This window comes from Schistocerca americana, chromosome 3, assembly GCF_021461395.2.
Source record: "Schistocerca americana isolate TAMUIC-IGC-003095 chromosome 3, iqSchAmer2.1, whole genome shotgun sequence".
Lineage (NCBI taxonomy): Eukaryota > Metazoa > Arthropoda > Insecta > Orthoptera > Acrididae > Schistocerca > Schistocerca americana.
Window position 1 is genome coordinate 301,082,280 of NC_060121.1, and position 21,431 is coordinate 301,103,710.

The window sequence follows — 21,431 nt, forward strand, 5'->3', positions numbered from 1 at the left end:
AACGGTACAGTAAGTGTTGGAGGAACCTATTCATGACAAGACCTAAGCAGCGTCGACTCCGTGGCGCAACGGTAGCGCGTCTGACTCCAGATCAGAAGGTTGCGTGTTCAAATCACGTCGGGGTCACAATGAAATTTTCGTTTACGGAAGCCATAGGCGAGTATGTCAGTTTAATCAGATACCAAACGATTACGGAGAACGGACGAACAGAACTTGCTTGAAAAAAGCTACTAGTGCAATTTTCGCGTTCTGACATTAAGGTGAAGGCGCCGACTCGCACGTTCTCCAGGCGCGAAGTGTCTAGTATTTTTGATATTTATATCGTTTAACGCTAATATATAACTGAGAGATAATGATTACGCAATATTTTGCTCGATTAGACGTCTTTAGCCAGGCAGAGTATAATACTTTTCCTTAAGTTATGGGAACAGAAAGATCGTGAAAGGGGGTATAGCTCAGTCGTAGAGCATTCGACTGCAGATCGAGAGGTCCCCGGTTCAATCCCGGGTGCCCCCTTCATTTTTCAGTATCTCGAAAAAACAAATGACGATTGTCGCGGTGAGTTGCAAATGCATGTTTGAGATGCACCCTGCACGCCATACCGAAGGCTTTGGAGCAACATTTCAATGGGGGGGATCGCAGCCCAGAGTCTTGCAGGTCATCGTCCTCCCGCCATGAGGTCGAACTGTACGAAATCCACTTGCTTGGCGGAAGAATCTTGTACACTGAATTTTGTAGAATATGGTGATAGGCAAAAGTTTTCTTGTACCGCTGCACGGAGAAACAAAAATTGGAGGAGCTGGGATTTGAACCCAGGACTTTCTGCATGCGAAGTAGACACTCTACCACTGAGTTACACCCCCGCCAGAGCAAGTACATCTGGGACGAGTGCCTCGTGGATCCTACTGTCATTATTTCTTAGGTTTGAACGGTACAGTAAGTGTTGGAGGAACCTATTCATGACAAGACCTAAGCAGCGTCGACTCCGTGGCGCAACGGTAGCGCGTCTGACTCCAGATCAGAAGGTTGCGTGTTCAAATCACGTCGGGGTCACAATGAAATTTTCGTTTACGGAAGCCATAGGCGAGTATGTCAGTTTAATCAGATACCAAACGATTACGGAGAACGGACGAACAGAACTTGCTTGAAAAAAGCTACTAGTGCAATTTTCGCGTTCTGACATTAAGGTGAAGGCGCCGACTCGCACGTTCTCCAGGCGCGAAGTGTCTAGTATTTTTGATATTTATATCGTTTAACGCTAATATATAACTGAGAGATAATGATTACGCAATATTTCGCTCGATTAGACGTCTTTAGCCAGGCAGAGTATAATACTTTTCCTTAAGTTATGGGAACAGAAAGATCGTGAAAGGGGGTATAGCTCAGTCGTAGAGCATTCGACTGCAGATCGAGAGGTCCCCGGTTCAATCCCGGGTGCCCCCTTCATTTTTCAGTATCTCGAAAAAACAAATGACGATTGTCGCGGTGAGTTGCAAATGCATGTTTGAGATGCACCCTGCACGCCATACCGAAGGCTTTGGAGCAACATTTCAATGGGGGGGATCGCAGCCCAGAGTCTTGCAGGTCATCGTCCTCCCGCCATGAGGTCGAACTGTACGAAATCCACTTGCTTGGCGGAAGAATCTTGTACACTGAATTTTGTAGAATATGGTGATAGGCAAAAGTTTTCTTGTACCGCTGCACGGAGAAACAAAAATTGGAGGAGCTGGGATTTGAACCCAGGACTTTCTGCATGCGAAGCAGACACTCTACCACTGAGTTACACCCCCGCCAGAGCAAGTACATCTGGGACGAGTGCCTCGTGGATCCTACTGTCATTATTTCTTAGGTTTGAACGGTACAGTAAGTGTTGGAGGAACCTATTCATGACAAGACCTAAGCAGCGTCGACTCCGTGGCGCAACGGTAGCGCGTCTGACTCCAGATCAGAAGGTTGCGTGTTCAAATCACGTCGGGGTCACAATGAAATTTTCGTTTACGGAAGCCATAGGCGAGTATGTCAGTTTAATCAGATACCAAACGATTACGGAGAACGGACGAACAGAACTTGCTTGAAAAAAGCTACTAGTGCAATTTTCGCGTTCTGACATTAAGGTGAAGGCGCCGACTCGCACGTTCTCCAGGCGCGAAGTGTCTAGTATTTTTGATATTTATATCGTTTAACGCTAATATATAACTGAGAGATAATGATTACGCAATATTTTGCTCGATTAGACGTCTTTAGCCAGGCAGAGTATAATACTTTTCCTTAAGTTATGGGAACAGAAAGATCGTGAAAGGGGGTATAGCTCAGTCGTAGAGCATTCGACTGCAGATCGAGAGGTCCCCGGTTCAATCCCGGGTGCCCCCTTCATTTTTCAGTATCTCGAAAAAACAAATGACGATTGTCGCGGTGAGTTGCAAATGCATGTTTGAGATGCACCCTGCACGCCATACCGAAGGCTTTGGAGCAACATTTCAATGGGGGGGATCGCAGCCCAGAGTCTTGCAGGTCATCGTCCTCCCGCCATGAGGTCGAACTGTACGAAATCCACTTGCTTGGCGGAAGAATCTTGTACACTGAATTTTGTAGAATATGGTGATAGGCAAAAGTTTTCTTGTACCGCTGCACGGAGAAACAAAAATTGGAGGAGCTGGGATTTGAACCCAGGACTTTCTGCATGCGAAGTAGACACTCTACCACTGAGTTACACCCCCGCCAGAGCAAGTTCATCTGGGACGAGTGCCTCGTGGATCCTACTGTCATTATTTCTTAGGTTTGAACGGTACAGTAAGTGTTGGAGGAACCTATTCATGACAAGACCTAAGCAGCGTCGACTCCGTGGCGCAACGGTAGCGCGTCTGACTCCAGATCAGAAGGTTGCGTGTTCAAATCACGTCGGGGTCACAATGAAATTTTCGTTTACGGAAGCCATAGGCGAGTATGTCAGTTTAATCAGATACCAAACGATTACGGAGAACGGACGAACAGAACTTGCTTGAAAAAAGCTACTAGTGCAATTTTCGCGTTCTGACATTAAGGTGAAGGCGCCGACTCGCACGTTCTCCAGGCGCGAAGTGTCTAGTATTTTTGATATTTATATCGTTTAACGCTAATATATAACTGAGAGATAATGATTACGCAATATTTTGCTCGATTAGACGTCTTTAGCCAGGCAGAGTATAATACTTTTCCTTAAGTTATGGGAACAGAAAGATCGTGAAAGGGGGTATAGCTCAGTCGTAGAGCATTCGACTGCAGATCGAGAGGTCCCCGGTTCAATCCCGGGTGCCCCCTTCATTTTTCAGTATCTCGAAAAAACAAATGACGATTGTCGCGGTGAGTTGCAAATGCATGTTTGAGATGCACCCTGCACGCCATACCGAAGGCTTTGGAGCAACATTTCAATGGGGGGGATCGCAGCCCAGAGTCTTGCAGGTCATCGTCCTCCCGCCATGAGGTCGAACTGTACGAAATCCACTTGCTTGGCGGAAGAATCTTGTACACTGAATTTTGTAGAATATGGTGATAGGCAAAAGTTTTCTTGTACCGCTGCACGGAGAAACAAAAATTGGAGGAGCTGGGATTTGAACCCAGGACTTTCTGCATGCGAAGCAGACACTCTACCACTGAGTTACACCCCCGCCAGAGCAAGTACATCTGGGACGAGTGCCTCGTGGATCCTACTGTCATTATTTCTTAGGTTTGAACGGTACAGTAAGTGTTGGAGGAACCTATTCATGACAAGACCTAAGCAGCGTCGACTCCGTGGCGCAACGGTAGCGCGTCTGACTCCAGATCAGAAGGTTGCGTGTTCAAATCACGTCGGGGTCACAATGAAATTTTCGTTTACGGAAGCCATAGGCGAGTATGTCAGTTTAATCAGATACCAAACGATTACGGAGAACGGACGAACAGAACTTGCTTGAAAAAAGCTACTAGTGCAATTTTCGCGTTCTGACATTAAGGTGAAGGCGCCGACTCGCACGTTCTCCAGGCGCGAAGTGTCTAGTATTTTTGATATTTATATCGTTTAACGCTAATATATAACTGAGAGATAATGATTACGCAATATTTTGCTCGATTAGACGTCTTTAGCCAGGCAGAGTATAATACTTTTCCTTAAGTTATGGGAACAGAAAGATCGTGAAAGGGGGTATAGCTCAGTCGTAGAGCATTCGACTGCAGATCGAGAGGTCCCCGGTTCAATCCCGGGTGCCCCCTTCATTTTTCAGTATCTCGAAAAAACAAATGACGATTGTCGCGGTGAGTTGCAAATGCATGTTTGAGATGCACCCTGCACGCCATACCGAAGGCTTTGGAGCAACATTTCAATGGGGGGGATCGCAGCCCAGAGTCTTGCAGGTCATCGTCCTCCCGCCATGAGGTCGAACTGTACGAAATCCACTTGCTTGGCGGAAGAATCTTGTACACTGAATTTTGTAGAATATGGTGATAGGCAAAAGTTTTCTTGTACCGCTGCACGGAGAAACAAAAATTGGAGGAGCTGGGATTTGAACCCAGGACTTTCTGCATGCGAAGCAGACACTCTACCACTGAGTTACACCCCCGCCAGAGCAAGTACATCTGGGACGAGTGCCTCGTGGATCCTACTGTCATTATTTCTTAGGTTTGAACGGTACAGTAAGTGTTGGAGGAACCTATTCATGACAAGACCTAAGCAGCGTCGACTCCGTGGCGCACCGGTAGCGCGTCTGACTCCAGATCAGAAGGTTGCGTGTTCAAATCACGTCGGGGTCACAATGAAATTTTCGTTTACGGAAGCCATAGGCGAGTATGTCAGTTTAATCAGATACCAAACGATTACGGAGAACGGACGAACAGAACTTGCTTGAAAAAAGCTACTAGTGCAATTTTCGCGTTCTGACATTAAGGTGAAGGCGCCGACTCGCACGTTCTCCAGGCGCGAAGTGTCTAGTATTTTTGATATTTATATCGTTTAACGCTAATATATAACTGAGAGATAATGATTACGCAATATTTTGCTCGATTAGACGTCTTTAGCCAGGCAGAGTATAATACTTTTCCTTAAGTTATGGGAACAGAAAGATCGTGAAAGGGGGTATAGCTCAGTCGTAGAGCATTCGACTGCAGATCGAGAGGTCCCCGGTTCAATCCCGGGTGCCCCCTTCATTTTTCAGTATCTCGAAAAAACAAATGACGATTGTCGCGGTGAGTTGCAAATGCATGTTTGAGATGCACCCTGCACGCCATACCGAAGGCTTTGGAGCAACATTTCAATGGGGGGGATCGCAGCCCAGAGTCTTGCAGGTCATCGTCCTCCCGCCATGAGGTCGAACTGTACGAAATCCACTTGCTTGGCGGAAGAATCTTGTACACTGAATTTTGTAGAATATGGTGATAGGCAAAAGTTTTCTTGTACCGCTGCACGGAGAAACAAAAATTGGAGGAGCTGGGATTTGAACCCAGGACTTTCTGCATGCGAAGCAGACACTCTACCACTGAGTTACACCCCCGCCAGAGCAAGTACATCTGGGACGAGTGCCTCGTGGATCCTACTGTCATTATTTCTTAGGTTTGAACGGTACAGTAAGTGTTGGAGGAACCTATTCATGACAAGACCTAAGCAGCGTCGACTCCGTGGCGCAACGGTAGCGCGTCTGACTCCAGATCAGAAGGTTGCGTGTTCAAATCACGTCGGGGTCACAATGAAATTTTCGTTTACGGAAGCCATAGGCGAGTATGTCAGTTTAATCAGATACCAAACGATTACGGAGAACGGACGAACAGAACTTGCTTGAAAAAAGCTACTAGTGCAATTTTCGCGTTCTGACATTAAGGTGAAGGCGCCGACTCGCACGTTCTCCAGGCGCGAAGTGTCTAGTATTTTTGATATTTATATCGTTTAACGCTAATATATAACTGAGAGATAATGATTACGCAATATTTTGCTCGATTAGACGTCTTTAGCCAGGCAGAGTATAATACTTTTCCTTAAGTTATGGGAACAGAAAGATCGTGAAAGGGGGTATAGCTCAGTCGTAGAGCATTCGACTGCAGATCGAGAGGTCCCCGGTTCAATCCCGGGTGCCCCCTTCATTTTTCAGTATCTCGAAAAAACAAATGACGATTGTCGCGGTGAGTTGCAAATGCATGTTTGAGATGCACCCTGCACGCCATACCGAAGGCTTTGGAGCAACATTTCAATGGGGGGGATCGCAGCCCAGAGTCTTGCAGGTCATCGTCCTCCCGCCATGAGGTCGAACTGTACGAAATCCACTTGCTTGGCGGAAGAATCTTGTACACTGAATTTTGTAGAATATGGTGATAGGCAAAAGTTTTCTTGTACCGCTGCACGGAGAAACAAAAATTGGAGGAGCTGGGATTTGAACCCAGGACTTTCTGCATGCGAAGCAGACACTCTACCACTGAGTTACACCCCCGCCAGAGCAAGTACATCTGGGACGAGTGCCTCGTGGATCCTACTGTCATTATTTCTTAGGTTTGAACGGTACAGTAAGTGTTGGAGGAACCTATTCATGACAAGACCTAAGCAGCGTCGACTCCGTGGCGCAACGGTAGCGCGTCTGACTCCAGATCAGAAGGTTGCGTGTTCAAATCACGTCGGGGTCACAATGAAATTTTCGTTTACGGAAGCCATAGGCGAGTATGTCAGTTTAATCAGATACCAAACGATTACGGAGAACGGACGAACAGAACTTGCTTGAAAAAAGCTACTAGTGCAATTTTCGCGTTCTGACATTAAGGTGAAGGCGCCGACTCGCACGTTCTCCAGGCGCGAAGTGTCTAGTATTTTTGATATTTATATCGTTTAACGCTAATATATAACTGAGAGATAATGATTACGCAATATTTTGCTCGATTAGACGTCTTTAGCCAGGCAGAGTATAATACTTTTCCTTAAGTTATGGGAACAGAAAGATCGTGAAAGGGGGTATAGCTCAGTCGTAGAGCATTCGACTGCAGATCGAGAGGTCCCCGGTTCAATCCCGGGTGCCCCCTTCATTTTTCAGTATCTCGAAAAAACAAATGACGATTGTCGCGGTGAGTTGCAAATGCATGTTTGAGATGCACCCTGCACGCCATACCGAAGGCTTTGGAGCAACATTTCAATGGGGGGGATCGCAGCCCAGAGTCTTGCAGGTCATCGTCCTCCCGCCATGAGGTCGAACTGTACGAAATCCACTTGCTTGGCGGAAGAATCTTGTACACTGAATTTTGTAGAATATGGTGATAGGCAAAAGTTTTCTTGTACCGCTGCACGGAGAAACAAAAATTGGAGGAGCTGGGATTTGAACCCAGGACTTTCTGCATGCGAAGCAGACACTCTACCACTGAGTTACACCCCCGCCAGAGCAAGTACATCTGGGACGAGTGCCTCGTGGATCCTACTGTCATTATTTCTTAGGTTTGAACGGTACAGTAAGTGTTGGAGGAACCTATTCATGACAAGACCTAAGCAGCGTCGACTCCGTGGCGCAACGGTAGCGCGTCTGACTCCAGATCAGAAGGTTGCGTGTTCAAATCACGTCGGGGTCACAATGAAATTTTCGTTTACGGAAGCCATAGGCGAGTATGTCAGTTTAATCAGATACCAAACGATTACGGAGAACGGACGAACAGAACTTGCTTGAAAAAAGCTACTAGTGCAATTTTCGCGTTCTGACATTAAGGTGAAGGCGCCGACTCGCACGTTCTCCAGGCGCGAAGTGTCTAGTATTTTTGATATTTATATCGTTTAACGCTAATATATAACTGAGAGATAATGATTACGCAATATTTTGCTCGATTAGACGTCTTTAGCCAGGCAGAGTATAGTACTTTTCCTTAAGTTATGGGAACAGAAAGATCGTGAAAGGGGGTATAGCTCAGTCGTAGAGCATTCGACTGCAGATCGAGAGGTCCCCGGTTCAATCCCGGGTGCCCCCTTCATTTTTCAGTATCTCGAAAAAACAAATGACGATTGTCGCGGTGAGTTGCAAATGCATGTTTGAGATGCACCCTGCACGCCATACCGAAGGCTTTGGAGCAACATTTCAATGGGGGGGATCGCAGCCCAGAGTCTTGCAGGTCATCGTCCTCCCGCCATGAGGTCGAACTGTACGAAATCCACTTGCTTGGCGGAAGAATCTTGTACACTGAATTTTGTAGAATATGGTGATAGGCAAAAGTTTTCTTGTACCGCTGCACGGAGAAACAAAAATTGGAGGAGCTGGGATTTGAACCCAGGACTTTCTGCATGCGAAGCAGACACTCTACCACTGAGTTACACCCCCGCCAGAGCAAGTACATCTGGGACGAGTGCCTCGTGGATCCTACTGTCATTATTTCTTAGGTTTGAACGGTACAGTAAGTGTTGGAGGAACCTATTCATGACAAGACCTAAGCAGCGTCGACTCCGTGGCGCAACGGTAGCGCGTCTGACTCCAGATCAGAAGGTTGCGTGTTCAAATCACGTCGGGGTCACAATGAAATTTTCGTTTACGGAAGCCATAGGCGAGTATGTCAGTTTAATCAGATACCAAACGATTACGGAGAACGGACGAACAGAACTTGCTTGAAAAAAGCTACTAGTGCAATTTTCGCGTTCTGACATTAAGGTGAAGGCGCCGACTCGCACGTTCTCCAGGCGCGAAGTGTCTAGTATTTTTGATATTTATATCGTTTAACGCTAATATATAACTGAGAGATAATGATTACGCAATATTTTGCTCGATTAGACGTCTTTAGCCAGGCAGAGTATAATACTTTTCCTTAAGTTATGGGAACAGAAAGATCGTGAAAGGGGGTATAGCTCAGTCGTAGAGCATTCGACTGCAGATCGAGAGGTCCCCGGTTCAATCCCGGGTGCCCCCTTCATTTTTCAGTATCTCGAAAAAACAAATGACGATTGTCGCGGTGAGTTGCAAATGCATGTTTGAGATGCACCCTGCACGCCATACCGAAGGCTTTGGAGCAACATTTCAATGGGGGGGATCGCAGCCCAGAGTCTTGCAGGTCATCGTCCTCCCGCCATGAGGTCGAACTGTACGAAATCCACTTGCTTGGCGGAAGAATCTTGTACACTGAATTTTGTAGAATATGGTGATAGGCAAAAGTTTTCTTGTACCGCTGCACGGAGAAACAAAAATTGGAGGAGCTGGGATTTGAACCCAGGACTTTCTGCATGCGAAGCAGACACTCTACCACTGAGTTACACCCCCGCCAGAGCAAGTACATCTGGGACGAGTGCCTCGTGGATCCTACTGTCATTATTTCTTAGGTTTGAACGGTACAGTAAGTGTTGGAGGAACCTATTCATGACAAGACCTAAGCAGCGTCGACTCCGTGGCGCAACGGTAGCGCGTCTGACTCCAGATCAGAAGGTTGCGTGTTCAAATCACGTCGGGGTCACAATGAAATTTTCGTTTACGGAAGCCATAGGCGAGTATGTCAGTTTAATCAGATACCAAACGATTACGGAGAACGGACGAACAGAACTTGCTTGAAAAAAGCTACTAGTGCAATTTTCGCGTTCTGACATTAAGGTGAAGGCGCCGACTCGCACGTTCTCCAGGCGCGAAGTGTCTAGTATTTTTGATATTTATATCGTTTAACGCTAATATATAACTGAGAGATAATGATTACGCAATATTTTGCTCGATTAGACGTCTTTAGCCAGGCAGAGTATAATACTTTTCCTTAAGTTATGGGAACAGAAAGATCGTGAAAGGGGGTATAGCTCAGTCGTAGAGCATTCGACTGCAGATCGAGAGGTCCCCGGTTCAATCCCGGGTGCCCCCTTCATTTTTCAGTATCTCGAAAAAACAAATGACGATTGTCGCGGTGAGTTGCAAATGCATGTTTGAGATGCACCCTGCACGCCATACCGAAGGCTTTGGAGCAACATTTCAATGGGGGGGATCGCAGCCCAGAGTCTTGCAGGTCATCGTCCTCCCGCCATGAGGTCGAACTGTACGAAATCCACTTGCTTGGCGGAAGAATCTTGTACACTGAATTTTGTAGAATATGGTGATAGGCAAAAGTTTTCTTGTACCGCTGCACGGAGAAACAAAAATTGGAGGAGCTGGGATTTGAACCCAGGACTTTCTGCATGCGAAGCAGACACTCTACCACTGAGTTACACCCCCGCCAGAGCAAGTACATCTGGGACGAGTGCCTCGTGGATCCTACTGTCATTATTTCTTAGGTTTGAACGGTACAGTAAGTGTTGGAGGAACCTATTCATGACAAGACCTAAGCAGCGTCGACTCCGTGGCGCAACGGTAGCGCGTCTGACTCCAGATCAGAAGGTTGCGTGTTCAAATCACGTCGGGGTCACAATGAAATTTTCGTTTACGGAAGCCATAGGCGAGTATGTCAGTTTAATCAGATACCAAACGATTACGGAGAACGGACGAACAGAACTTGCTTGAAAAAAGCTACTAGTGCAATTTTCGCGTTCTGACATTAAGGTGAAGGCGCCGACTCGCACGTTCTCCAGGCGCGAAGTGTCTAGTATTTTTGATATTTATATCGTTTAACGCTAATATATAACTGAGAGATAATGATTACGCAATATTTTGCTCGATTAGACGTCTTTAGCCAGGCAGAGTATAATACTTTTCCTTAAGTTATGGGAACAGAAAGATCGTGAAAGGGGGTATAGCTCAGTCGTAGAGCATTCGACTGCAGATCGAGAGGTCCCCGGTTCAATCCCGGGTGCCCCCTTCATTTTTCAGTATCTCGAAAAAACAAATGACGATTGTCGCGGTGAGTTGCAAATGCATGTTTGAGATGCACCCTGCACGCCATACCGAAGGCTTTGGAGCAACATTTCAATGGGGGGGATCGCAGCCCAGAGTCTTGCAGGTCATCGTCCTCCCGCCATGAGGTCGAACTGTACGAAATCCACTTGCTTGGCGGAAGAATCTTGTACACTGAATTTTGTAGAATATGGTGATAGGCAAAAGTTTTCTTGTACCGCTGCACGGAGAAACAAAAATTGGAGGAGCTGGGATTTGAACCCAGGACTTTCTGCATGCGAAGCAGACACTCTACCACTGAGTTACACCCCCGCCAGAGCAAGTACATCTGGGACGAGTGCCTCGTGGATCCTACTGTCATTATTTCTTAGGTTTGAACGGTACAGTAAGTGTTGGAGGAACCTATTCATGACAAGACCTAAGCAGCGTCGACTCCGTGGCGCAACGGTAGCGCGTCTGACTCCAGATCAGAAGGTTGCGTGTTCAAATCACGTCGGGGTCACAATGAAATTTTCGTTTACGGAAGCCATAGGCGAGTATGTCAGTTTAATCAGATACCAAACGATTACGGAGAACGGACGAACAGAACTTGCTTGAAAAAAGCTACTAGTGCAATTTTCGCGTTCTGACATTAAGGTGAAGGCGCCGACTCGCACGTTCTCCAGGCGCGAAGTGTCTAGTATTTTTGATATTTATATCGTTTAACGCTAATATATAACTGAGAGATAATGATTACGCAATATTTTGCTCGATTAGACGTCTTTAGCCAGGCAGAGTATAATACTTTTCCTTAAGTTATGGGAACAGAAAGATCGTGAAAGGGGGTATAGCTCAGTCGTAGAGCATTCGACTGCAGATCGAGAGGTCCCCGGTTCAATCCCGGGTGCCCCCTTCATTTTTCAGTATCTCGAAAAAACAAATGACGATTGTCGCGGTGAGTTGCAAATGCATGTTTGAGATGCACCCTGCACGCCATACCGAAGGCTTTGGAGCAACATTTCAATGGGGGGGATCGCAGCCCAGAGTCTTGCAGGTCATCGTCCTCCCGCCATGAGGTCGAACTGTACGAAATCCACTTGCTTGGCGGAAGAATCTTGTACACTGAATTTTGTAGAATATGGTGATAGGCAAAAGTTTTCTTGTACCGCTGCACGGAGAAACAAAAATTGGAGGAGCTGGGATTTGAACCCAGAACTTTCTGCATGCGAAGCAGACACTCTACCACTGAGTTACACCCCCGCCAGAGCAAGTACATCTGGGACGAGTGCCTCGTGGATCCTACTGTCATTATTTCTTAGGTTTGAACGGTACAGTAAGTGTTGGAGGAACCTATTCATGACAAGACCTAAGCAGCGTCGACTCCGTGGCGCAACGGTAGCGCGTCTGACTCCAGATCAGAAGGTTGCGTGTTCAAATCACGTCGGGGTCACAATGAAATTTTCGTTTACGGAAGCCATAGGCGAGTATGTCAGTTTAATCAGATACCAAACGATTACGGAGAACGGACGAACAGAACTTGCTTGAAAAAAGCTACTAGTGCAATTTTCGCGTTCTGACATTAAGGTGAAGGCGCCGACTCGCACGTTCTCCAGGCGCGAAGTGTCTAGTATTTTTGATATTTATATCGTTTAACGCTAATATATAACTGAGAGATAATGATTACGCAATATTTTGCTCGATTAGACGTCTTTAGCCAGGCAGAGTATAATACTTTTCCTTAAGTTATGGGAACAGAAAGATCGTGAAAGGGGGTATAGCTCAGTCGTAGAGCATTCGACTGCAGATCGAGAGGTCCCCGGTTCAATCCCGGGTGCCCCCTTCATTTTTCAGTATCTCGAAAAAACAAATGACGATTGTCGCGGTGAGTTGCAAATGCATGTTTGAGACGCACCCTGCACGCCATACCGAAGGCTTTGGAGCAACATTTCAATGGGGGGGATCGCAGCCCAGAGTCTTGCAGGTCATCGTCCTCCCGCCATGAGGTCGAACTGTACGAAATCCACTTGCTTGGCGGAAGAATCTTGTACACTGAATTTTGTAGAATATGGTGATAGGCAAAAGTTTTCTTGTACCGCTGCACGGAGAAACAAAAATTGGAGGAGCTGGGATTTGAACCCAGGACTTTCTGCATGCGAAGCAGACACTCTACCACTGAGTTACACCCCCGCCAGAGCAAGTACATCTGGGACGAGTGCCTCGTGGATCCTACTGTCATTATTTCTTAGGTTTGAACGGTACAGTAAGTGTTGGAGGAACCTATTCATGACAAGACCTAAGCAGCGTCGACTCCGTGGCGCAACGGTAGCGCGTCTGACTCCAGATCAGAAGGTTGCGTGTTCAAATCACGTCGGGGTCACAATGAAATTTTCGTTTACGGAAGCCATAGGCGAGTATGTCAGTTTAATCAGATACCAAACGATTACGGAGAACGGACGAACAGAACTTGCTTGAAAAAAGCTACTAGTGCAATTTTCGCGTTCTGACATTAAGGTGAAGGCGCCGACTCGCACGTTCTCCAGGCGCGAAGTGTCTAGTATTTTTGATATTTATATCGTTTAACGCTAATATATAACTGAGAGATAATGATTACGCAATATTTTGCTCGATTAGACGTCTTTAGCCAGGCAGAGTATAATACTTTTCCTTAAGTTATGGGAACAGAAAGATCGTGAAAGGGGGTATAGCTCAGTCGTAGAGCATTCGACTGCAGATCGAGAGGTCTCCGGTTCAATCCCGGGTGCCCCCTTCATTTTTCAGTATCTCGAAAAAACAAATGACGATTGTCGCGGTGAGTTGCAAATGCATGTTTGAGATGCACCCTGCACGCCATACCGAAGGCTTTGGAGCAACATTTCAATGGGGGGGATCGCAGCCCAGAGTCTTGCAGGTCATCGTCCTCCCGCCATGAGGTCGAACTGTACGAAATCCACTTGCTTGGCGGAAGAATCTTGTACACTGAATTTTGTAGAATATGGTGATAGGCAAAAGTTTTCTTGTACCGCTGCACGGAGAAACAAAAATTGGAGGAGCTGGGATTTGAACCCAGGACTTTCTGCATGCGAAGCAGACACTCTACCACTGAGTTACACCCCCGCCAGAGCAAGTACATCTGGGACGAGTGCCTCGTGGATCCTACTGTCATTATTTCTTAGGTTTGAACGGTACAGTAAGTGTTGGAGGAACCTATTCATGACAAGACCTAAGCAGCGTCGACTCCGTGGCGCAACGGTAGCGCGTCTGACTCCAGATCAGAAGGTTGCGTGTTCAAATCACGTCGGGGTCACAATGAAATTTTCGTTTACGGAAGCCATAGGCGAGTATGTCAGTTTAGTCAGATACCAAACGATTACGGAGAACGGACGAACAGAACTTGCTTGAAAAAAGCTACTAGTGCAATTTTCGCGTTCTGACATTAAGGTGAAGGCGCCGACTCGCACGTTCTCCAGGCGCGAAGTGTCTAGTATTTTTGATATTTATATCGTTTAACGCTAATATATAACTGAGAGATAATGATTACGCAATATTTTGCTCGATTAGACGTCTTTAGCCAGGCAGAGTATAATACTTTTCCTTAAGTTATGGGAACAGAAAGATCGTGAAAGGGGGTATAGCTCAGTCGTAGAGCATTCGACTGCAGATCGAGAGGTCCCCGGTTCAATCCCGGGTGCCCCCTTCATTTTTCAGTATCTCGAAAAAACAAATGACGATTGTCGCGGTGAGTTGCAAATGCATGTTTGAGATGCACCCTGCACGCCATACCGAAGGCTTTGGAGCAACATTTCAATGGGGGGGATCGCAGCCCAGAGTCTTGCAGGTCATCGTCCTCCCGCCATGAGGTCGAACTGTACGAAATCCACTTGCTTGGCGGAAGAATCTTGTACACTGAATTTTGTAGAATATGGTGATAGGCAAAAGTTTTCTTGTACCGCTGCACGGAGAAACAAAAATTGGAGGAGCTGTGATTTGAACCCAGGACTTTCTGCATGCGAAGCAGACACTCTACCACTGAGTTACACCCCCGCCAGAGCAAGTACATCTGGGACGAGTGCCTCGTGGATCCTACTGTCATTATTTCTTAGGTTTGAACGGTACAGTAAGTGTTGGAGGAACCTATTCATGACAAGACCTAAGCAGCGTCGACTCCGTGGCGCAACGGTAGCGCGTCTGACTCCAGATCAGAAGGTTGCGTGTTCAAATCACGTCGGGGTCACAATAAAATTTTCGTTTACGGAAGCCATAGGCGAGTATGTCAGTTTAATCAGATACCAAACGATTACGGAGAACGGACGAACAGAACTTGCTTGAAAAAAGCTACTAGTGCAATTTTCGCGTTCTGACATTAAGGTGAAGGCGCCGACTCGCACGTTCTCCAGGCGCGAAGTGTCTAGTATTTTTGATATTTATATCGTTTAACGCTAATATATAACTGAGAGATAATGATTACGCAATATTTTGCTCGATTAGACGTCTTTAGCCAGGCAGAGTATAATACTTTTCCTTAAGTTATGGGAACAGAAAGATCGTGAAAGGGGGTATAGCTCAGTCGTAGAGCATTCGACTGCAGATCGAGAGGTCCCCGGTTCAATCCCGGGTGCCCCCTTCATTTTTCAGTATCTCGAAAAAACAAATGACGATTGTCGCGGTGAGTTGCAAATGCATGTTTGAGATGCACCCTGCACGCCATACCGAAGGCTTTGGAGCAACATTTCAATGGGGGGGATCGCAGCCCAGAGTCTTGCAGGTCATCGTCCTCCCGCCATGAGGTCGAACTGTACGAAATCCACTTGCTTGGCGGAAGAATATTGTACACTGAATTTTGTAGAATATGGTGATAGGCAAAAGTTTTCTTGTACCGCTGCACGGAGAAACAAAAATTGGAGGAGCTGGGATTTGAACCCAGGACTTTCTGCATGCGAAGCAGACACTCTACCACTGAGTTACACCCCCGCCAGAGCAAGTACATCTGGGACGAGTGCCTCGTGGATCCTACTGTCATTATTTCTTAGGTTTGAACGGTACAGTAAGTGTTGGAGGAACCTATTCATGACAAGACCTAAGCAGCGTCGACTCCGTGGCGCAACGGTAGCGCGTCTGACTCCAGATCAGAAGGTTGCGTGTTCAAATCACGTCGGGGTCACAATGAAATTTTCGTTTACGGAAGCCATAGGCGAGTATGTCAGTTTAATCAGATACCAAACGATTACGGAGAACGGACGAACAGAACTTGCTTGAAAAAAGCTACTAGTGCAATTTTCGCGTTCTGACATTAAGGTGAAGGCGCCGACTCGCACGTTCTCCAGGCGCGAAGTGTCTAGTATTTTTGATATTTATATCGTTTAACGCTAATATATAACTGAGAGATAATGATTACGCAATATTTTGCTCGATTAGACGTCTTTAGCCAGGCAGAGTATAATACTTTTCCTTAAGTTATGGGAACAGAAAGATCGTGAAAGGGGGTATAGCTCAGTCGTAGAGCATTCGACTGCAGATCGAGAGGTCCCCGGTTCAATCCCGGGTGCCCCCTTCATTTTTCAGTATCTCGAAAAAACAAATGACGATTGTCGCGGTGAGTTGCAAATGCATGTTTGAGATGCACCCTGCACGCCATACCGAAGGCTTTGGAGCAACATTTCAATGGGGGGGATCGCAGCCCAGAGTCTTGCAGGTCATCGTCCTCCCGCCATGAGGTCGAACTGTACGAAATCCACTTGCTTGGCGGAAGAATCTTGTACACTGAATTTTGTAGAATATGGTGATAGGCAAAAGTTTTCTTGTACCGCTGCACGGAGAAACAAAAATTGGAGGAGCTGGGATTTGAACCCAGGACTTTCTGCATGCGAAGCAGACACTCTACCACTGAGTTACACCCCCGCCAGAGCAAGTACATCTGGGACGAGTGCCTCGTGGATCCTACTGTCATTATTTCTTAGGTTTGAACGGTACAGTAAGTGTTGGAGGAACCTATTCATGACAAGACCTAAGCAGCGTCGACTCCGTGGCGCAACGGTAGCGCGTCTGACTCCAGATCAGAAGGTTGCGTGTTCAAATCACGTCGGGGTCACAATGAAATTTTCGTTTACGGAAGCCATAGGCGAGTATGTCAGTTTAATCAGATACCAAACGATTACGGAGAACGGACGAACAGAACTTGCTTGAAAAAAGCTACTAGTGCAATTTTCGCGTTCTGACATTAAGGTGAAGGCGCCGACTCGCACGTTCTCCAGGCGCGAAGTGTCTAGTATTTTTGATATTTATATCGTTTAACGCTAATATATAACTGAGAGATAATGATTACGCAATATTTTGCTCGATTAGACGTCTTTAGCCAGGCAGAGTATAATACTTTTCCTTAAGTTATGGGAACAGAAAGATCGTGAAAGGGGGTATAGCTCAGTCGTAGAGCATTCGACTGCAGATCGAGAGGTCCCCGGTTCAATCCCGGGTGCCTCCTTCATTTTTCAGTATCTCGAAAAAACAAATGACGATTGTCGCGGTGAGTTGCAAATGCATGTTTGAGATGCACCCTGCACGCCATACCGAAGGCTTTGGAGCAACATTTCAATGGGGGGGATCGCAGCCCAGAGTCTTGCAGGTCATCGTCCTCCCGCCATGAGGTCGAACTGTACGAAATCCACTTGCTTGGCGGAAGAATCTTGTACACTGAATTTTGTAGAATATGGTGATAGGCAAAAGTTTTCTTGTACCGCTGCACGGAGAAACAAAAATTGGAGGAGCTGGGATTTGAACCCAGGACTTTCTGCATGCGAAGCAGACACTCTACCACTGAGTTACACCCCCGCCAGAGCAAGTACATCTGGGACGAGTGCCTCGTGGATCCTACTGTCATTATTTCTTAGGTTTGAACGGTACAGTAAGTGTTGGAGGAACCTATTCATGACAAGACCTAAGCAGCGTCGACTCCGTGGCGCAACGGTAGCGCGTCTGACTCCAGATCAGAAGGTTGCGTGTTCAAATCACGTCGGGGTCACAATGAAATTTTCGTTTACGGAAGCCATAGGCGAGTATGTCAGTTTAATCAGATACCAAACGATTACGGAGAACGGACGAACAGAACTTGCTTGAAAAAAGCTACTAGTGCAATTTTCGCGTTCTGACATTAAGGTGAAGGCGCCGACTCGCACGTTCTCCAGGCGCGAAGTGTCTAGTATTTTTGATATTTATATCGTTTAACGCTAATATATAACTGAGAGATAATGATTACGCAATATTTTGCTCGATTAGACGTCTTTAGCCAGGCAGAGTATAATACTTTTCCTTAAGTTATGGGAACAGAAAGATCGTGAAAGGGGGTATAGCTCAGTCGTAGAGCATTCGACTGCAGATCGAGAGGTCCCCGGTTCAATCCCGGGTGCCCCCTTCATTTTTCAGTATCTCGAAAAAACAAATGACGATTGTCGCGGTGAGTTGCAAATGCATGTTTGAGATGCACCCTGCACGCCATACCGAAGGCTTTGGAGCAACATTTCAATGGGGGGGATCGCAGCCCAGAGTCTTGCAGGTCATCGTCCTCCCGCCATGAGGTCGAACTGTACGAAATCCACTTGCTTGGCGGAAGAATCTTGTACACTGAATTTTGTAGAATATGGTGATAGGCAAAAGTTTTCTTGTACCGCTGCACGGAGAAACAAAAATTGGAGGAGCTGGGATTTGAACCCAGGACTTTCTGCATGCGAAGCAGACACTCTACCACTTTTTTTTTATTTTTTTTATTTTCAAAATCGCACGCAGCCGGTAGGATTCGAACCTACGCTCCCAGAGGGAATCTGATTTCGAGTCAGACGCCTTAACCACTTTTTTTTTTTTTTTTTTTTTTTTTCCTTAACCACTTTTTTTTTTTTTTTTTCGCCTTAACCACTTTTTTTTTTTTAGACGCCTTAACCACTTGTTTTTTTTTTTAACCACTTTTTTTTTTTTTTTTTTTTTTATAGCAGACACTCCACCACTTTTTTTTTTTTTTTTTTTTTTTTTGAATATCGTTGTCACTGTGTATCTGAGATCAATTTGAACATGACGGACGCTGAGACTGGAACTCGTCACAATTGTCTGCTCGGTAGAGGCAGATGAGAGGGGCTGCTGCAGCAGCAACAGACTAACCGATCCCTTGTTTTTCAAAAACAATGTCCAACATATTGCCAAAGATTTTTGTCAAGTTGCCCGTTTGTTTTATTCTCCAATAAGCAGTATGCATGTATGCCAAAAATTCAACTAGGTTGTCGCCGTCCCGTCTGGTGATCGTATAATGCACATAATTTGCCAATATCCACATCATTGTAGTATTCTTAGCCATAGGATAGTAGTCCGTATCTGGGTTCGTGATGATAGTGGTCGAGATACTCGCTGGCGAGCTTCTCGATAATAGTGCGAGTTTTTCCCTCACCCATCGCCAGTTGTGTAAGTGTCCGCAGCAGGTGAAACGATGAAGCAAAGTGTCGATTAAACCACACTTAACACATTTATCAGAGGGATGTAAGCCTATTCTGTGTAATTTGACATTAGTGGCGATGGTATCATTCACCACCTGGTACCAAGTTGATGCAACATCCCATGTATGAATCTTAAGACTAATGTTCCTCCATAGGGTCTTCCAGTTACAAGATGGATTTTTTGCCTCAATTGTATTACATTGACGCATCTTAGACCATTTCTGCATGACTTCATTCGTTGTCAAATGCGAGTTTTGTAAGATGCTTTCGCCTACATAACTTGTTTCAATGAAATATTCTCGTACATGTTTCAGCTGGTAGTTTATGTTGCTGATGTCGACGGGCGGGTGTATGTTTCCAGGGCGAAGGACGTGGAACAGACTTGCAGTTATGTTTGGGTCGTGACTGTATACTAGGCGCGAAGTGCGTTTCAGAAAAAGGGCATTGGCTTTTTTATGGATGTCAGTGAGCCCTAGCCCGCCGTCGGGTCGTGATTTTGTTAGCGTGGCACTGTCGAGTTTAAAAATGTTCCCTTTCCACACGAATCTGCTAGCTATTTGCAACATTTTTCTGGCCTGAACTTTAGGTATGGGAAATACTTGTGCCAAGTAGTATGCTTTGGAGAAAATACATATATTGACTATCTTGATCCTTTCTATCAAGTTCGCAGAGCGCCAGTTGTTTTCAACAATGAGACCATGCATGCTGTTCGTAACAGCTTTCCAGTTTTTCGCCGCCATTTTAAGAGGACATTTGTCGACGATAATACCTAGTGACTTAGGATTGTCCACTTTTTGGGCCCAGGGTATGGATACATGTTCAAGACCTCTCAAGTTAACCAGTTTGCATTTTCCTTCATTGAGTTTAGCTCCAGACACCTTACTGTATTTGTCGATTTCCGTTTTAATCGTCTTTACGTCGTTTACACAAAGAATAACTGCTGTGACGTCATCGGCATAGGCACGCACTGCAAAACAAGCTCTTGATATAGAGAGACCTGGTAATGTGGACTCCAGTTTCCTGAGGAGAGGTTCCAGAGAAAAGGCAAAGAGCAACATCGAGAGAGGACTGCCCTGTGGGACCCCTCTCATAAGTGTAATCGGTATTGTCAACTGGCCGTTAACACACAATCGGGTGGTAATGCCTGTGATGACATTGCGGAGTAAGGTTACTACTGTGTTATCTAATCCAATCCTTTCCATGATCTGGAGGATGTAACGGTGACTCACACGATCAAAAGCCTTAGAAAGGTCGACAAACAGTAGGGCACAGTTGATGTTGGTCGCCGCCGTGATCGAAATTACGTCCCTGATGTCAGCGATTGTGGTCATTACGCTTCTGCCAGGGATGCAAGACTGATGATTCTTAATGACATGCCGGGCTATCAAGATTAATCTACTGTTTATCGCTCTGGCAATAGTCTTATAATCAAAATTTAACAGCATGATAGGCCGGAAGTTATCAATTTGCCTGTGGCCTCTTTGTTTCGGTATGAGCACTGTTCTACCTTCTTTCAACTCGTCCGGTATTCTGTGGCCTCGAAAGACTTCGTTAATAATTTCTGTGAGGGTGGGTCCAACGACATGCCAAAATTTGTGATAGAATTCTTTGGGGAGACCATCTGGACCAGGGGATTTGTTTGCAGGGGAACCGACAATTAAGTCTAAGACATCTGAAATTGCGAAATCGGCAAGAAATTCATTGTTGTCTTCTGCAGTTAAGTTACTGCCCAAAGGCTGAAGGAAATCAGACGTCAGATTTACATCAAGTGGATCTTCTGAGTATAATTCTCTATAATAATGATAAAAACCCTGAACAATGTCCTTTTGGTGCACAAGATGATCACCGGTTGGGGTAACTAGTTCGTCAACGAAGGTCCGCACACGATTGGAACGGTGTTTGATGAGATGGTATAAGGAAGTCATTTCGCTATCACTAACCGATTTGGTCTTAGCTTTAATTTTTAGGCCATCTAATTGCCTGTGCTTAATGCTTAACAGCTTCGCTTTGACTCGTTGGATTTGTGCAGCGTAAACATTGGAGTCATGAGATTTGTCATATAATTCTCTTAAAAGGGCATAATAAAATTCTGTTGTCTTCTTGTTATCCGTCGCTTTCTGATAGCAGTAAGAGATCAGGCATTGTCGCAGTTTTCTTTTAGCTGTGTGTGTCCACCACTCTAGTTTAGTTCTGTGCTTGTTAATGGAGCGGAGACAAAAATTCCATGTTGCACAAA

General features: G+C 45.9%; 59 non-coding genes across 59 annotated transcripts; 40 read left to right on the top strand and 19 right to left on the bottom strand.

Annotated features, from left to right (window-relative positions):
- The first annotated feature begins 54 nt into the window (after positions 1 to 54).
- Trnaw-cca lies at positions 55 to 126 on the top strand. The gene has a single exon. It is a non-coding gene; the product is annotated as a tRNA-Trp (tRNA).
- Positions 127 to 444: 318 nt separating this feature from the next.
- Positions 445 to 516, top strand: Trnac-gca. The gene has a single exon. It is a non-coding gene; the product is annotated as a tRNA-Cys (tRNA).
- A 275-nt stretch (positions 517 to 791) lies between these two features.
- On the bottom strand, positions 792 to 863 carry Trnaa-cgc. The gene has a single exon. It is a non-coding gene; the product is annotated as a tRNA-Ala (tRNA).
- Positions 864 to 981: 118 nt separating this feature from the next.
- On the top strand, positions 982 to 1,053 carry Trnaw-cca. The gene has a single exon. It is a non-coding gene; the product is annotated as a tRNA-Trp (tRNA).
- Positions 1,054 to 1,371: 318 nt separating this feature from the next.
- On the top strand, positions 1,372 to 1,443 carry Trnac-gca. The gene has a single exon. It is a non-coding gene; the product is annotated as a tRNA-Cys (tRNA).
- Positions 1,444 to 1,718: 275 nt separating this feature from the next.
- Positions 1,719 to 1,790, bottom strand: Trnaa-cgc. Its single transcript has one exon. It is a non-coding gene; the product is annotated as a tRNA-Ala (tRNA).
- Positions 1,791 to 1,908: 118 nt separating this feature from the next.
- On the top strand, positions 1,909 to 1,980 carry Trnaw-cca. Its single transcript has one exon. It is a non-coding gene; the product is annotated as a tRNA-Trp (tRNA).
- A 318-nt stretch (positions 1,981 to 2,298) lies between these two features.
- Positions 2,299 to 2,370, top strand: Trnac-gca. The gene has a single exon. It is a non-coding gene; the product is annotated as a tRNA-Cys (tRNA).
- Positions 2,371 to 2,645: 275 nt separating this feature from the next.
- Positions 2,646 to 2,717, bottom strand: Trnaa-cgc. Its single transcript has one exon. It is a non-coding gene; the product is annotated as a tRNA-Ala (tRNA).
- A 118-nt stretch (positions 2,718 to 2,835) lies between these two features.
- Positions 2,836 to 2,907, top strand: Trnaw-cca. Its single transcript has one exon. It is a non-coding gene; the product is annotated as a tRNA-Trp (tRNA).
- A 318-nt stretch (positions 2,908 to 3,225) lies between these two features.
- Positions 3,226 to 3,297, top strand: Trnac-gca. Its single transcript has one exon. It is a non-coding gene; the product is annotated as a tRNA-Cys (tRNA).
- Positions 3,298 to 3,572: 275 nt separating this feature from the next.
- On the bottom strand, positions 3,573 to 3,644 carry Trnaa-cgc. Its single transcript has one exon. It is a non-coding gene; the product is annotated as a tRNA-Ala (tRNA).
- Positions 3,645 to 3,762: 118 nt separating this feature from the next.
- On the top strand, positions 3,763 to 3,834 carry Trnaw-cca. Its single transcript has one exon. It is a non-coding gene; the product is annotated as a tRNA-Trp (tRNA).
- Positions 3,835 to 4,152: 318 nt separating this feature from the next.
- On the top strand, positions 4,153 to 4,224 carry Trnac-gca. Its single transcript has one exon. It is a non-coding gene; the product is annotated as a tRNA-Cys (tRNA).
- A 275-nt stretch (positions 4,225 to 4,499) lies between these two features.
- Trnaa-cgc lies at positions 4,500 to 4,571 on the bottom strand. The gene has a single exon. It is a non-coding gene; the product is annotated as a tRNA-Ala (tRNA).
- Positions 4,572 to 4,689: 118 nt separating this feature from the next.
- Trnaw-cca lies at positions 4,690 to 4,761 on the top strand. Its single transcript has one exon. It is a non-coding gene; the product is annotated as a tRNA-Trp (tRNA).
- A 318-nt stretch (positions 4,762 to 5,079) lies between these two features.
- On the top strand, positions 5,080 to 5,151 carry Trnac-gca. The gene has a single exon. It is a non-coding gene; the product is annotated as a tRNA-Cys (tRNA).
- A 275-nt stretch (positions 5,152 to 5,426) lies between these two features.
- Positions 5,427 to 5,498, bottom strand: Trnaa-cgc. Its single transcript has one exon. It is a non-coding gene; the product is annotated as a tRNA-Ala (tRNA).
- A 118-nt stretch (positions 5,499 to 5,616) lies between these two features.
- On the top strand, positions 5,617 to 5,688 carry Trnaw-cca. The gene has a single exon. It is a non-coding gene; the product is annotated as a tRNA-Trp (tRNA).
- Positions 5,689 to 6,006: 318 nt separating this feature from the next.
- Trnac-gca lies at positions 6,007 to 6,078 on the top strand. Its single transcript has one exon. It is a non-coding gene; the product is annotated as a tRNA-Cys (tRNA).
- A 275-nt stretch (positions 6,079 to 6,353) lies between these two features.
- Positions 6,354 to 6,425, bottom strand: Trnaa-cgc. Its single transcript has one exon. It is a non-coding gene; the product is annotated as a tRNA-Ala (tRNA).
- A 118-nt stretch (positions 6,426 to 6,543) lies between these two features.
- Trnaw-cca lies at positions 6,544 to 6,615 on the top strand. Its single transcript has one exon. It is a non-coding gene; the product is annotated as a tRNA-Trp (tRNA).
- A 318-nt stretch (positions 6,616 to 6,933) lies between these two features.
- On the top strand, positions 6,934 to 7,005 carry Trnac-gca. The gene has a single exon. It is a non-coding gene; the product is annotated as a tRNA-Cys (tRNA).
- Positions 7,006 to 7,280: 275 nt separating this feature from the next.
- On the bottom strand, positions 7,281 to 7,352 carry Trnaa-cgc. Its single transcript has one exon. It is a non-coding gene; the product is annotated as a tRNA-Ala (tRNA).
- A 118-nt stretch (positions 7,353 to 7,470) lies between these two features.
- Trnaw-cca lies at positions 7,471 to 7,542 on the top strand. Its single transcript has one exon. It is a non-coding gene; the product is annotated as a tRNA-Trp (tRNA).
- A 318-nt stretch (positions 7,543 to 7,860) lies between these two features.
- Trnac-gca lies at positions 7,861 to 7,932 on the top strand. The gene has a single exon. It is a non-coding gene; the product is annotated as a tRNA-Cys (tRNA).
- Positions 7,933 to 8,207: 275 nt separating this feature from the next.
- On the bottom strand, positions 8,208 to 8,279 carry Trnaa-cgc. The gene has a single exon. It is a non-coding gene; the product is annotated as a tRNA-Ala (tRNA).
- Positions 8,280 to 8,397: 118 nt separating this feature from the next.
- Trnaw-cca lies at positions 8,398 to 8,469 on the top strand. Its single transcript has one exon. It is a non-coding gene; the product is annotated as a tRNA-Trp (tRNA).
- Positions 8,470 to 8,787: 318 nt separating this feature from the next.
- Trnac-gca lies at positions 8,788 to 8,859 on the top strand. Its single transcript has one exon. It is a non-coding gene; the product is annotated as a tRNA-Cys (tRNA).
- Positions 8,860 to 9,134: 275 nt separating this feature from the next.
- Positions 9,135 to 9,206, bottom strand: Trnaa-cgc. Its single transcript has one exon. It is a non-coding gene; the product is annotated as a tRNA-Ala (tRNA).
- A 118-nt stretch (positions 9,207 to 9,324) lies between these two features.
- Positions 9,325 to 9,396, top strand: Trnaw-cca. Its single transcript has one exon. It is a non-coding gene; the product is annotated as a tRNA-Trp (tRNA).
- A 318-nt stretch (positions 9,397 to 9,714) lies between these two features.
- Positions 9,715 to 9,786, top strand: Trnac-gca. The gene has a single exon. It is a non-coding gene; the product is annotated as a tRNA-Cys (tRNA).
- A 275-nt stretch (positions 9,787 to 10,061) lies between these two features.
- Trnaa-cgc lies at positions 10,062 to 10,133 on the bottom strand. The gene has a single exon. It is a non-coding gene; the product is annotated as a tRNA-Ala (tRNA).
- Positions 10,134 to 10,251: 118 nt separating this feature from the next.
- On the top strand, positions 10,252 to 10,323 carry Trnaw-cca. Its single transcript has one exon. It is a non-coding gene; the product is annotated as a tRNA-Trp (tRNA).
- Positions 10,324 to 10,641: 318 nt separating this feature from the next.
- On the top strand, positions 10,642 to 10,713 carry Trnac-gca. The gene has a single exon. It is a non-coding gene; the product is annotated as a tRNA-Cys (tRNA).
- A 275-nt stretch (positions 10,714 to 10,988) lies between these two features.
- On the bottom strand, positions 10,989 to 11,060 carry Trnaa-cgc. Its single transcript has one exon. It is a non-coding gene; the product is annotated as a tRNA-Ala (tRNA).
- Positions 11,061 to 11,178: 118 nt separating this feature from the next.
- On the top strand, positions 11,179 to 11,250 carry Trnaw-cca. The gene has a single exon. It is a non-coding gene; the product is annotated as a tRNA-Trp (tRNA).
- A 318-nt stretch (positions 11,251 to 11,568) lies between these two features.
- Positions 11,569 to 11,640, top strand: Trnac-gca. The gene has a single exon. It is a non-coding gene; the product is annotated as a tRNA-Cys (tRNA).
- A 275-nt stretch (positions 11,641 to 11,915) lies between these two features.
- Trnaa-cgc lies at positions 11,916 to 11,987 on the bottom strand. Its single transcript has one exon. It is a non-coding gene; the product is annotated as a tRNA-Ala (tRNA).
- A 118-nt stretch (positions 11,988 to 12,105) lies between these two features.
- On the top strand, positions 12,106 to 12,177 carry Trnaw-cca. The gene has a single exon. It is a non-coding gene; the product is annotated as a tRNA-Trp (tRNA).
- A 318-nt stretch (positions 12,178 to 12,495) lies between these two features.
- On the top strand, positions 12,496 to 12,567 carry Trnac-gca. Its single transcript has one exon. It is a non-coding gene; the product is annotated as a tRNA-Cys (tRNA).
- Positions 12,568 to 12,842: 275 nt separating this feature from the next.
- On the bottom strand, positions 12,843 to 12,914 carry Trnaa-cgc. The gene has a single exon. It is a non-coding gene; the product is annotated as a tRNA-Ala (tRNA).
- A 118-nt stretch (positions 12,915 to 13,032) lies between these two features.
- On the top strand, positions 13,033 to 13,104 carry Trnaw-cca. The gene has a single exon. It is a non-coding gene; the product is annotated as a tRNA-Trp (tRNA).
- Positions 13,105 to 13,422: 318 nt separating this feature from the next.
- On the top strand, positions 13,423 to 13,494 carry Trnac-gca. The gene has a single exon. It is a non-coding gene; the product is annotated as a tRNA-Cys (tRNA).
- A 275-nt stretch (positions 13,495 to 13,769) lies between these two features.
- Trnaa-cgc lies at positions 13,770 to 13,841 on the bottom strand. The gene has a single exon. It is a non-coding gene; the product is annotated as a tRNA-Ala (tRNA).
- Positions 13,842 to 13,959: 118 nt separating this feature from the next.
- Trnaw-cca lies at positions 13,960 to 14,031 on the top strand. The gene has a single exon. It is a non-coding gene; the product is annotated as a tRNA-Trp (tRNA).
- A 318-nt stretch (positions 14,032 to 14,349) lies between these two features.
- On the top strand, positions 14,350 to 14,421 carry Trnac-gca. Its single transcript has one exon. It is a non-coding gene; the product is annotated as a tRNA-Cys (tRNA).
- A 275-nt stretch (positions 14,422 to 14,696) lies between these two features.
- Positions 14,697 to 14,768, bottom strand: Trnaa-cgc. The gene has a single exon. It is a non-coding gene; the product is annotated as a tRNA-Ala (tRNA).
- Positions 14,769 to 14,886: 118 nt separating this feature from the next.
- Positions 14,887 to 14,958, top strand: Trnaw-cca. Its single transcript has one exon. It is a non-coding gene; the product is annotated as a tRNA-Trp (tRNA).
- Positions 14,959 to 15,276: 318 nt separating this feature from the next.
- Positions 15,277 to 15,348, top strand: Trnac-gca. Its single transcript has one exon. It is a non-coding gene; the product is annotated as a tRNA-Cys (tRNA).
- Positions 15,349 to 15,623: 275 nt separating this feature from the next.
- Trnaa-cgc lies at positions 15,624 to 15,695 on the bottom strand. Its single transcript has one exon. It is a non-coding gene; the product is annotated as a tRNA-Ala (tRNA).
- Positions 15,696 to 15,813: 118 nt separating this feature from the next.
- Trnaw-cca lies at positions 15,814 to 15,885 on the top strand. The gene has a single exon. It is a non-coding gene; the product is annotated as a tRNA-Trp (tRNA).
- Positions 15,886 to 16,203: 318 nt separating this feature from the next.
- Positions 16,204 to 16,275, top strand: Trnac-gca. Its single transcript has one exon. It is a non-coding gene; the product is annotated as a tRNA-Cys (tRNA).
- Positions 16,276 to 16,550: 275 nt separating this feature from the next.
- On the bottom strand, positions 16,551 to 16,622 carry Trnaa-cgc. The gene has a single exon. It is a non-coding gene; the product is annotated as a tRNA-Ala (tRNA).
- Positions 16,623 to 16,740: 118 nt separating this feature from the next.
- On the top strand, positions 16,741 to 16,812 carry Trnaw-cca. The gene has a single exon. It is a non-coding gene; the product is annotated as a tRNA-Trp (tRNA).
- A 318-nt stretch (positions 16,813 to 17,130) lies between these two features.
- On the top strand, positions 17,131 to 17,202 carry Trnac-gca. Its single transcript has one exon. It is a non-coding gene; the product is annotated as a tRNA-Cys (tRNA).
- A 275-nt stretch (positions 17,203 to 17,477) lies between these two features.
- On the bottom strand, positions 17,478 to 17,549 carry Trnaa-cgc. Its single transcript has one exon. It is a non-coding gene; the product is annotated as a tRNA-Ala (tRNA).
- A 118-nt stretch (positions 17,550 to 17,667) lies between these two features.
- Positions 17,668 to 17,739, top strand: Trnaw-cca. Its single transcript has one exon. It is a non-coding gene; the product is annotated as a tRNA-Trp (tRNA).
- Positions 17,740 to 18,057: 318 nt separating this feature from the next.
- Trnac-gca lies at positions 18,058 to 18,129 on the top strand. Its single transcript has one exon. It is a non-coding gene; the product is annotated as a tRNA-Cys (tRNA).
- The last annotated feature ends 3,302 nt before the right edge of the window (positions 18,130 to 21,431 follow it).